This window comes from Cavia porcellus, unplaced genomic scaffold (assembly GCF_034190915.1).
Source record: "Cavia porcellus strain 051 isolate PalLab524CR breed Dunkin Hartley unplaced genomic scaffold, mCavPor4.1 scaffold_3, whole genome shotgun sequence".
In the NCBI taxonomy this organism is placed as follows: domain Eukaryota; kingdom Metazoa; phylum Chordata; class Mammalia; order Rodentia; family Caviidae; genus Cavia; species Cavia porcellus.
In genome coordinates this window covers 95059781-95071062 of record NW_026947486.1, presented here as the reverse complement: position 1 = coordinate 95071062, position 11282 = coordinate 95059781, and the positions used below count along the sequence as shown (strand labels likewise).

The 11282-nt window shown below is 36.3% G+C and overlaps 1 long non-coding RNA gene across 1 annotated transcript in view; it reads left to right on the top strand.

Moving 5' to 3' along the window:
• The first annotated feature begins 3779 nt into the window (after positions 1 to 3779).
• Positions 3780 to 11282, top strand: part of LOC106025919 (uncharacterized) — an 86786-nt gene continuing 79283 nt past the window's right edge. Inside the window, exon 1 of the long non-coding RNA XR_001199509.3 lies at positions 3780 to 4224. This is a non-coding gene — a long non-coding RNA (uncharacterized LOC106025919). The remainder of the gene's footprint in view (positions 4225 to 11282) is intronic.

Below are 11282 nucleotides of genomic sequence, written 5' to 3'. Positions count from 1 at the left end.
ATGCCACATGCCTGCAATTCCAACACTCAGGAAGCTGAGGCAAGAGGATCTCAGTGAATTTGAGGCCAACCTGGGCTACAAACTGAGTTCAAGACTAGCCTAAAATACAAAAGGAGACTGTACCCTAAAAATAAATTTATTAATAAAAATAAACTGCTATCATGAGCAGCTATGCTATTGGAAAGTATCCATCATCAAAGCTGAGCAAAATCAATGGCAGAAAACTTCACCTACATATTAACCAGGATGTAAATGAAGAAAATAAATAATGATGTGTCTATCTATGGCTGAATGTCTGTGTGCTTCAAGCACTTTATATGCAAATAAGGGAGTTTATCGATTTGAAGTTATATTTATTTAGTTGAAGCTATATTTATTTAGTTTTAAAGGGCCAGTTCTCATGAATAGTTGTACATCTTGTTTACACTCTTTGAACACATGTACCCATTAAGTGCCAATAGTGGTTCCCATGGGATAAATTCCTTTGCAATAAAGTGTTTCCATGTTATTGCCATAGATTTGTACATCCTGCAATATTTTTCATAATGCAAAGATTATATTTTTGATTCAATAACAAATCCAGAACAAATATGTGCAAATGTAATTTCTGGCAAAAACTTACCGTGTTGTCCACTTGAGAGAAGCCTAAAGAATCTATATTCCTGAGCATATCCAACAAGAGGGAAAAAATCCAACTGTGTATTAGAAGTCCTTGTCTAATTGAGCTGCATTGCTTGTGATTTCACTGTATTACTTTATCTATGGGTGTTATATCTGTGAATATTGTTAATAAGAATATCTGATTTTGAGAAACTCCAAACATAAGAGCTCTTTTAAAACTAGTGTTTCAAATATATTATGAAATTAAAAAGTATTCTATCTACAGCGAGTATAGAAAATGCATTGCACAATGATAACCACTTTTGATCACCTGGTATTCTATTTTTGCATCACGTGCTATGCCCACCCTTCTGTTCTAACCGACTCTGTTTTACTTAGTCACGTTTGTTTTTATTCTCTTCAAAAAAGTACTAAGAACCGTGAGAGTAATAAAACCCTAAAAGTCTAATTGTTACTGTAAAAAAGAGAGGAAAGTAAGGTGGACTAATGGATATAACCACAGGTATGTTCGAGAGTGTAGGATGGAAAACCATGTGACTGAGCTTTTGTTGGATCATTGAACGGAACTGTCTCCAATTCCACTGCATGAATGTTCACTTTATATGCTTTAATTTAGTGATATGGACAACTGTTTCTGGGAAGATAATGTGTAGCCTGTTAACTGGTGATTTCGTACTGTATATATTTTTTTTCTAGAAATACTGTATTATTTGTCCCCTTTTACTGCATTGTTTTTTTATGTCCTTTCTTTTTTTTCCTCTCTTTAAATAAAAAAAGAAAATGCATTTGAACACTTAATGTACAAAAGAATTTGAAAATTATTTTAACAATATATTTTATATCTATATAACTAATAGATAAAAGCATTTTTAAAGTTATTATTGTTGGCATTGGAGATTGAACTACCATTAATTTATGGTTTTATGATTTCTCAAAAATTGAAGAGTTTGCCTTCAGCAAGTATTATTTTAAATCTCTTCAATGATAAGAGACTTTTGTGTAAAATAAAGACATTTCAATTTTTTCAAATTCATATGTGTGGGAACATGGAAATTGTATAATGATGATGAAGGTTTTGTACAAAATTACCTTAAGTATCCATGCAATTATGTTTTAAGAGAAACAAACATACACATTAATATGTATTCATATGTATATGAATATACGTTCAGAAATTTTATGAAAGTTCTTATAAATAAATAATTAAACAAACAGAATTTTACTGTTGGGAGCCTCTTGTTAGGTTAGTAAAATGCCACCCAAACTTTAGAAAACAGGCCTAAGCCCAAGCATGCCAGCACAGAGTGCCTGTGGTTCATTCTTCCCAGGTCTCTCGTTATTTCCTTGCTTCAGTTTGATTTTTGGAACTCTTTGTAAATAGCATGTCTTAGTTATGAAAAATGATGTAAGACTGACCCTTATGACACATGCACATACACAATAAAGTCATAGAAAGCCACTTAATTCCAACATTAGTAACATGGCAAGGTTCCTGTTCCTGTTTTCCAATCTTAGATCATGAAACTGTGACACTAAATCAGTTTTCTTTACCTAGGACTTATCCATATTTGAGTATGTGTATCATTCCACACGGCACTGTAGTCCTATGAACTACCTAGACACCTACTTTAGAGTTCCAGACAAATAGCAACTTTTCCCTCGACATTCTGGCCTAATGCTGAGGTCAGAAAATTGAGTCGACTCCAAATGAACCTGGGAAGCAAGTCAGATCAAAAGGTACATGTTTCCAGAGCTATATTAAAAAGGAGCTGTAGGGGACTGGGGGTTTAGCTCAGCGGCATAAGTGCCTGCCTTGAAAGCAGGCAGTCGTGAGTTTGATCCCTGGTACCAATAAAAAGGAAAAAGAAAAAAAAAGGAGCTGTAATAGTGGACATCCTTGTCTTGTTCCTGATTTTAGAGTGAAAGCTTTCAGTTTTTGACCATTAGTATGATGCTGGCTGTTGATTTATCATAGATCGTTTTTATCAGATTGAATAAAGAACCTCTATTTCAATTTTCTGCGGGTTTTTTAAAATCATGAATAGTTATTGGAATTTGTCTAATGTTTTTCTAAATCTATTTTTATAGGTAAGTAGATGCAACTTACCTATTTTTATAGGTAAGTTAGATTTCAGTTTTCTTATTCATAAGTGAAATTAATCAGACTCACATGTGTAAAAATCCTCACCCTAGTATGAGAAAACTGAAAGAGTAAAGAAGATCTAAAATGTACAACAGTTACTGTGAAATGGAACGAAATTGTTCAAAAGAAAAAAAAAAGAACTAAGGTGGGGAAAAAGGAAAGAAAGGAAGGGAAAAGGAAAAAAATTCAAGTTAATGATATGACTAGTGTCTCAGTGCATTGAAAAGGAAGGTTTATGCTAACGTCGATTGGAGAATTTTTTTATGCCCAAAATTTGTACTCTGAGTCACTGCTTTAAAGATAGCAACACACAATGTATTAACTACTGTTATTCTATCATTCTGTTATGAAATACTGTTCTCTTTTTCCTTTAAAAAAAAAAAAAATATATATATATATACATGTTAGTGCCAAGATTTGTGGTCTTCCAACCTTTAGGTGTAACTACTTTCTTTTTGCACTAGGCCTGGACCCCTGAGGCTTGCCTAGGGATACTTGGAGACAATTTAGTCCCAATAGAAAATGTTAGAGATGCAGTGCTGACTGAAGAAAACGTAGAATTGAGAAGACTGGGTAGGTGGAAACTGAATTCTCCAACTGAAAAAACTCCTGATGAGAGTAGGTTTAGGCCTCAATTTGATTTTAGATGGAAACCGAAAGCAAAAGCACAACAGTGGGAACAGGTTTCTTCAAACTCGCCTAGCAGCAAGGAAGCCATATTTCTTGGTGCCTTTGTCTGTGGGTCACTATTTTTTTTTCCACCTTAGCCAGGGCGGGAAAAGAGGACTCAGGACAGTGTTCTACACAACTCGTGGGCCGACACTGCCACCATGAGGACATTTCTGGAAAAAAGCCCTAAGGCTTCCTGAGAAGAAAGATCTTTGGAATAATGCATTCTGTAGGCACGTGGAGCAGACCCAGCTTCAGTTAGATATCAGTTTTCTTAGTCTGCCTCAGGAAACATCCTACTAGCTGAGCTGGCCAGTGGAGAAGAAAGAGTAAGTCTGCAATCGCTGGGAAATCCAGACACAGGAAGTCGGGGGTGGAGTCTTAGTATCTCTGAGAGAGGGCGGGACTAGAGGAAGCCACTAGCATACAAAGTACAGTTTCTCATAGCCAGAGGAAGGTTGACACGTGGGATCCACAAGCTCTGGGTCCCCGGCCCTTTTAGAGCCAGAGGGCAAAGGGCAGGACAATACCTCATGGCTTCCAGCCATATGCTTGCTGGAAGTCCCAGGTGCACTCAGATTGCTTGGAGTTGGGCCAGCTCTGAAGAGAAGTCAAAGCCATCCAAGCCAAGAAGGGCTAGCATTTCTGCTAAGAGAGCAGACCACGCACAAACAGAGGAGACCAAAAACGAGTGAAGAGGACTGAAGATGCACCAACATAAAAAGTCTTTGTCTGCTGGAGACGGCATTACCTGTGACCTTGCTTCACTTCATACATGGCTGTTGTAGCAGGTACATTGTAAAGAAGTGTATTGTTTCTAGAAATGCAAAAACAGGCAAAATTTTAAAAACATTTCTGTATCCCAAAAAATAATATTTAAAAAGCATTACAGCTACAGGTGAGGAAAACTTGGTGTAAGACTTTAAGTACAAGGGTATATTATTGCTTTAAAGTACATATCACTTGTGCAAAAGAAGATGTGAGGCAAGACTATTTGGGTCATTTCTCACTGTGATTGAGGTGCCTCTTATTTTCTATTTTATTCGCAAAATTTCAATGCTTTCTCACCAGGAGGTAAACTGTTATAATTTCCTAAAAATAGAGAGTTTTTCTAGAGTAAAATACAAAAAATTTTCAAGCATTGATATATATCTATATGCTAGGATGCAAGAGTGCAAATTGCATGTTAGTGCTGAAGACTGTACAAAACTATTCTCAGTAGCAGCGCAATTATGTTTAAAGAGAGGAAAACGTATATAAATGGCTATATCCGATGATTTATGTGAAAACTTTGAAGTTACAATATTTTACAATACTATTCAATGTTATACCTAGTGTGAGTATGCCGTTCAAGTTGCAATTCTCAGTGCATATGTGTCTCTATTTGTATTTATGTAAAGAGAAATTAATGAAAGATTAGAGCCATATGCAGGTGGGGTGAGTACAGCCGTCTCAAAGTTTTCATGGGATGTACATCTAAGTGACTGAATTTGAGAAGTACCAAATTTTTAAGCTACCTTTACGACCAAAGCATTTGCTAAAGTTTGCTCTTTGATAATCTTGAACAGATATTTGAGCAGGTAGGGTGATTATTTAATTTTTAGACCAATATATATTTCCAGCAATATTAAACTAAAATTGACAAATGAAACTTGGATATATTTAGGGTGTGAAACAACATGTTTTGATACTTGCTTACATTGTGATCAGCACAGTCAGGCTAATTAACATATCTATCCCCTGATAATGAGGTTAATATATTTTGCATATATGGAAAGAACCCTTGAAATCTACTCTTAACAATTTTGAAGAGAACAATTTCATCTTTATTTTTTTACTTCCATTTGCTCCATAGTTTAAAACATGTTTTTAAATAAAAATTTAGTTTAAATTCTAAAAGCATGGTTTTTAAAAAGACCTAGTGTAAGTTTGCAGTGCCTGTTTCATTATTAGGAGACACATGTACTGTATATGTCACCACAGCAATGTTTGGATAAGGCAGGCCTCAATATTAAGTTTATTTAATAGTAGGATTATAGGTATTTTGTGTCCTGCATATACACTGAAAAACATTAAGAATCCAATATTTAATGAATGGGTCTACCAAGAAGCTCTTTGGGCATGTTTTATTGTTCAAAATCCAGGTTTTGCAAATGTTTCAGGATAATTGCAATCTACTCAGGTATCAGAAATGAAAAATACTGGACTTAAAAATGTGTTGCGTATATAAATCCAATTTAATTGTGAGTTTATTGTGGTGCCTCACTGTAACTATATATGTGTGTGTGTGTGTGTGTGTATATATATATATATATATATAGAGAGAGAGAGAGAGAGAGAGCAAGAGAGAGAGAGAGAGAGAGAGAGAGAGAGAGAGAGAGAGTAAATATGCCAAAGGTTATTATTGCTCAATGCCAGATTTAATGACAGTGCTTTTACTTATCATCAACATATGGTAATTATCTGAGCTCTTTGTAAGCACTAAGACAACACTGTAAGACTGTCTCCAAAAACTTAATGAATGAGTGTTACCCACAAATGCAACAAAACCATGGGAAGCCATAAAGGAAAGGAACATGCTTTCGTGCCAGTGTTAAATGATAAAACTATGAGGCGAACTCATGCCTCTTTTCACTAAAATTCATACAACTTTGAGTATTTTTGTCACTCCCAAAAGGAACATAGTGTGGAATTTGGATGTGAGAGCTGATTGGATTTCCTCTTGTGGTTGTGGCCAAGACTAAGGACAAAGGTCCAGGTCAGAAAATGGAGGACTCCCAGGGAATCTGGAAGGGGGACAAGTCACCTGACCTGGTGCTTAGATTTGCACTTTCCCAGGCCCTTATTTCCTTGTTTTGGTCACTTTCTCAGCCCTAATTGCTGAGAAATCCTTACTGAAGCAAAAAGAGTGGGAAAATGCTGGGTATCAAGGGTGAAAGAAGAGCAGATCTGCAAAGCATGGGTAGAGTAGAAATGGAATTCATGAAATCCATAACTAACAAGGCCTAACTGGGTAGTATAAGCCCCAGTTTGATTTTAGAGGGAAACCAGAAGCAAAAAGTGATTCCAGCAAATAGATTTCCCCCAAATAGTGCAAATAGGCTGATTTGTTTCCTGGCTTCTTTGTCTCAAGGATGCTTTTTTTCAGATTGAATGGGCGGGAACAGAAGGGTCTGGGAAGCAAGGACTAAGCCACTTTTCCAGAGCAATACTGCCATCAAGAGGCAGTAGGCTGACAAAACCCCAAGTCACAAATGAGAATTCTGCGAGGGCTACTGGTTGAAACAGGTTGGGTCTTTGGTGAGGATGAGTGGGCTGTGACACTAAGCAGGTTTTCTTCACTTAGGTCAGGAGGTCTGGGCAAAGGCAGGATCCTAGGGAGGAAGCTGACGGGAGGGTGGGAGCAGGCCAGCCTGAATGAACAGCTGCCGGGCAGCCAAGTACACGAAGTAGGAGGGCTCAGATGTGTACCCAGTGAAGACAGAGGTAGGACAGGCCACTCACATCCTGTTTGGGGGGGATCTGAGCATGTGACTCCTATACCTGCCTTTTGGACAGTGTGACAGTAAGCTGGCACGAGGTGTCAGCAGTGGTAGAGGGTCAGGATGGAGGAAGGAAATCTTATTCCAAGTGGCCTCTAAAGTAGCCAATATGCTTTGTGAAGGTGTCAAATTAATGCAGAAGTCTAGTACCTCATTGCTTAGAGCAAGGAGGGCCTGATGAGAATGAGGGTGTCCCAGTATGCCAAGCCAGTGAATTCTAGAACGTCAGTACGAATAGAGAGCCACACAGTAAAAAGAGGCCAAGGATGGAGAAAGCATGGAGGTGTTTTCTGAAATAACAGCTAATTGGCTGGGCAGCCTTTTCCTAGAGCCCAGTGTGAACGCACATGCTCATTTAGTGGGACCAACTCTTATCTCAGCTTCCATAGGGGAAAGAAAAGGGGTTTTCATGTCCTGGATTTCCCCTAAGGAAGATGAGTCCTCTCTACCTGCTTCTTAGTGATCTCAAAACCACACTCCACAGGAAAGAAGATCAGAGGGTTCTTTTGCAAGACTGGTGGTGAGAAAGGGCAAAGAGCCCTTTTCCAGGCTCAGCCATAGCAGGTAGTCTTCTTAAAGCTTTGGGAAGATTGAAATCTATTCTCCATGTCTTCATCAGGGGAGGTGTCTACACTTTCACCTCAGAGATGGAAAAACAAAGAGATGGAATCAGATGTTCTAGTTGTAAATACAAGAAAAAATAACAAAGTCATTCTGCTTTTTATATACAGGATTAATTCAAGTTGAACATGTAAATATGGATTCAGAAAATTGAATAGGTACAAAGGAAGAACACAGAAACCTTGAAATCAAGCAATTAACTGTGACTATCTGGAGTGACACATCCAATGGCTTGCCTTAAATTTTTAACTTATTCTAGTTTAAACCAATGTACTCGTAAAGCTGCTTGAAAATGAGAAAATGTTACTTTTGATTTTTTTTGTGTGGTACCGGGGATCAAATGAAATTTTTGCAAAATTGTAAAAGCAACACTATCACAATATATAACTGAAAAGCTAACATATTACACGATGTATTTTCCCTTAAAATTTGCAAATTCTCTCTATATGCAAAGTTTAAAGGCCTTGCTTTTAATTTTTGTGCTAACAATTCTGTTTACAAATTCTGCTTAACAGAACATTCATCTTTCTGAAACATATTTAATGACATGTGATGATGTTTGTGATATAAGACCTGAAAAAAACTGTAATAGAAGGAAACAACTCAAGCTGAAAAGATAGTCCGCATGTATCATATAACTCAAAATTTATACTAGTAAATCCTGACAACCTGTAATGTGTACCAGTAGGTGTACAATTGTCTGATAAATAGAGCAAAGTACAATAGGTCATACACAGAAGGAATACTCTGCTGAACCTCTTTTTTCCTTTTATATTTTTGGCAGTGCTGAGGATGGAACCCAGGGCTTCACATATGCTAGGCAAGTGCTCCACTTCTAAACTACATCCCTAGGCCCATCCACTGAGTGTCTTGACTTAATGTATACCTTTTTATTTTTTTTTTTCTTTTGAGACAAGATCTCACTGTAGTTCAGGCTGACCTCATAGCGATCCTCCTGCCTCAGCCTCCTGAGTGCTGGGAGTATAGGTGTGTACCACCTCTCCTGGCACACCTACCATTTCCTAACTGCTATATATTTGCTCCACTAAGTGATTCTTTTTAAGGTGGATTTTAGTTTAGGGTTTGATCAACCACAAAGGAATGCTGTGAGATTAACTTAAAAAATGATAATGTTTCCTGTGACTAGCTAATGCAAGTAAAAATTGTCTATTGTCCAAAGTTGAGTCAAGAATTCATGGCACCAAACTCCACATAGAGTATAATCAGGATGGATTTAAAGAAAAGAAATGCAGACATTTACTTTGTATGTGTACGTGCATACATGTTTATATTTAGTACTGCACTAAAGAATATGGAAAGTATATTGATGAGATGTAATTAAATCTAAATAAGTAACATCATCGCTAATGAATATTTGTATATCACTTTTGTATACTTAAACCAATGTACTCGTCAAGCTACTTGTAGCAGTTCCCTCAGGAAAGTGGGATCTGGGCTGTAGTATATCCATTTGCTTGTGATAAGCTGTGTATTCTAAGAGCTTCCTCGAAACCTAAAAACATACTTAGAATTTGAGAACCAATCCAGAACAAATATGTGCAGAAGTAGCTGTTGAGGACATTTGATTTGGTGACCATTTTAATTTTAATATATTCATACCTCTAACTGATCACAGAAAACAGGAAATTTTTAAAAATTTATTTAAAGAGGAAAAAAACGAAACAGAAAAAGGGTACAAGCAATACAGAATTTCAAAAAAAATAAACAGTAAGAAATCACTAGTTAATAGATTACATATTGTCATCTTAAAAATAGTTGTTCAAGTTACAAAATTAAAGCATACAAAGTGGACATTCAAACAGTGAGACTGCAAATAGTTCTGTTCAATGATCCAACAAAAACTTAGTAATATGGTTATCTGTCTTACACACTTAAATATACATGCAGTTATATCCTTTAAAGCACTTTCTTTTCCTCTCTTGAAAACAGGAAAATTTGAGAATCCCACATTTTAGAAGTTTTTGACTATGACAGTATATATTACTTCTGACCTCTCTGCTTTTATTTATTTAGGCTTTTTGAAACAGGGTCCCATGCAGTTCGTGCTGGCCTTGAACTCACTGTGTAGCCCAGGTTAGCCTTGCATTTGCAGCAATCCTCCTGCCTCAGCTGGAATTGCAGGCATGTGCCACCCATGCCCAGCTCCTACCTTTCTTTATACATGTCTAGTACGTCTTGCTATTTTGTAAACAAGTATGCTTAAATATAAGAGATCTAAAAGATAAGAGGCAACATCAAAATATTGCATATTCCAAAGAATAATTAGTTAATGATATTTCCAAAGACTTCAAGCTGTAATGAATGAGGAAAGTATGTATGAACATTTCAGGTAGTAGTTAACTGGGATTTTAGGTATATAAACATGAGGATTTATGACAGATAGTTTAAAAGTTATTTCTTGTTTGAGGTTCCATTTATTTTTTTACTTTTTATTTCTCAAAATGAGGTCAAGTTGCTAACAAAGTAAGTTATTTTTGTAATTACTTGTAACTAAAATTACTTTCTAAAATGACATATAAAGAGATTTCCAACTAGGGAAAATATGTATTGATAATGGAAACATAAAATTTATATAGGTAGTGCAGAAGACTTTCTGTAAAGCCACACCTACTATAAGTCAAATTATAATTAAGGGGAACCAATGTGCATGTATATGTGCATGATACGTAGCATTTGTATATTTTATATATTATATATAAAACATAATAAATGGAAAACTAAATGTCATTTTTCATAATGATTTATTTACGAACAACAAGGGCTTGAAATTTTGTATAATTTTGTTGCATTTCCTAGGAAGCAGGAATGTAAATTTCTTATGCAAATCATAATGTACAAATATTCATATTTAATATAAGTTTATTGTTGTGTATGAATATAAATACAGAATTCTGTTTGTTGAAAGGATTACAAGGGCATAATCCAAAAGGTTATCAGTGACTTTTACAGGTTTTCTGATCATGTTTTACTTAGTGGCTGGTTATTTGTGAAGCCTTGCCAAGCACAGAATTTTAGTTCCTAATGAGCAAATGGTTTTAAGGTTTATCTAAAACATAAAAGTTGACATGAACACCTACACACCCAAAGAAGTTGCAGGAAGCAGTTCAAGTCAATTTATTGATATAGAAATGGGCTGTGTGCCAATGGTAAATGAAATCACAAGATACAACTGTTGAGTAACCTCTTTATAGTTTTGGTTTTTTTTTAATGGAAACATGGTCACTCTGTGTTGCCCGGGTTGGGCCCAAGCCATCCTTTGCTTTAGCCTCCTGAGTAACTGGGACCAGAGGTGTACACCACTGTGCCTGCCTGAAACTAAATTCTTTAAAAAAAGAAAATATGCCTTATAATAGTGGTGGTTTTCAGTCTTGGTTTAGTTTCACATGGAAACCAAAAGCAAAATGGTAACAGTGTGATCAGCCTTTAACCAGTGAGCAAAAACAAGGTTGCCATGTTTTCTGGCTCCTTTTTTTTCCCTTTTTGGTCTTGATGGCTCTTTCTTTCTTCCTTCCTTCCTTCCTTTTCTTTCTTTTGTCAAGATGGGCATAAGAGGGCTAAGGTACAGAACTTTTTGACATACATGAAGTACTCCTACCGTCTTGAGGAAGTAATTTCAAATGTCCTATGGCCTCATTGTTTCATTCCTGTGAGGACTTCCTGTTTAG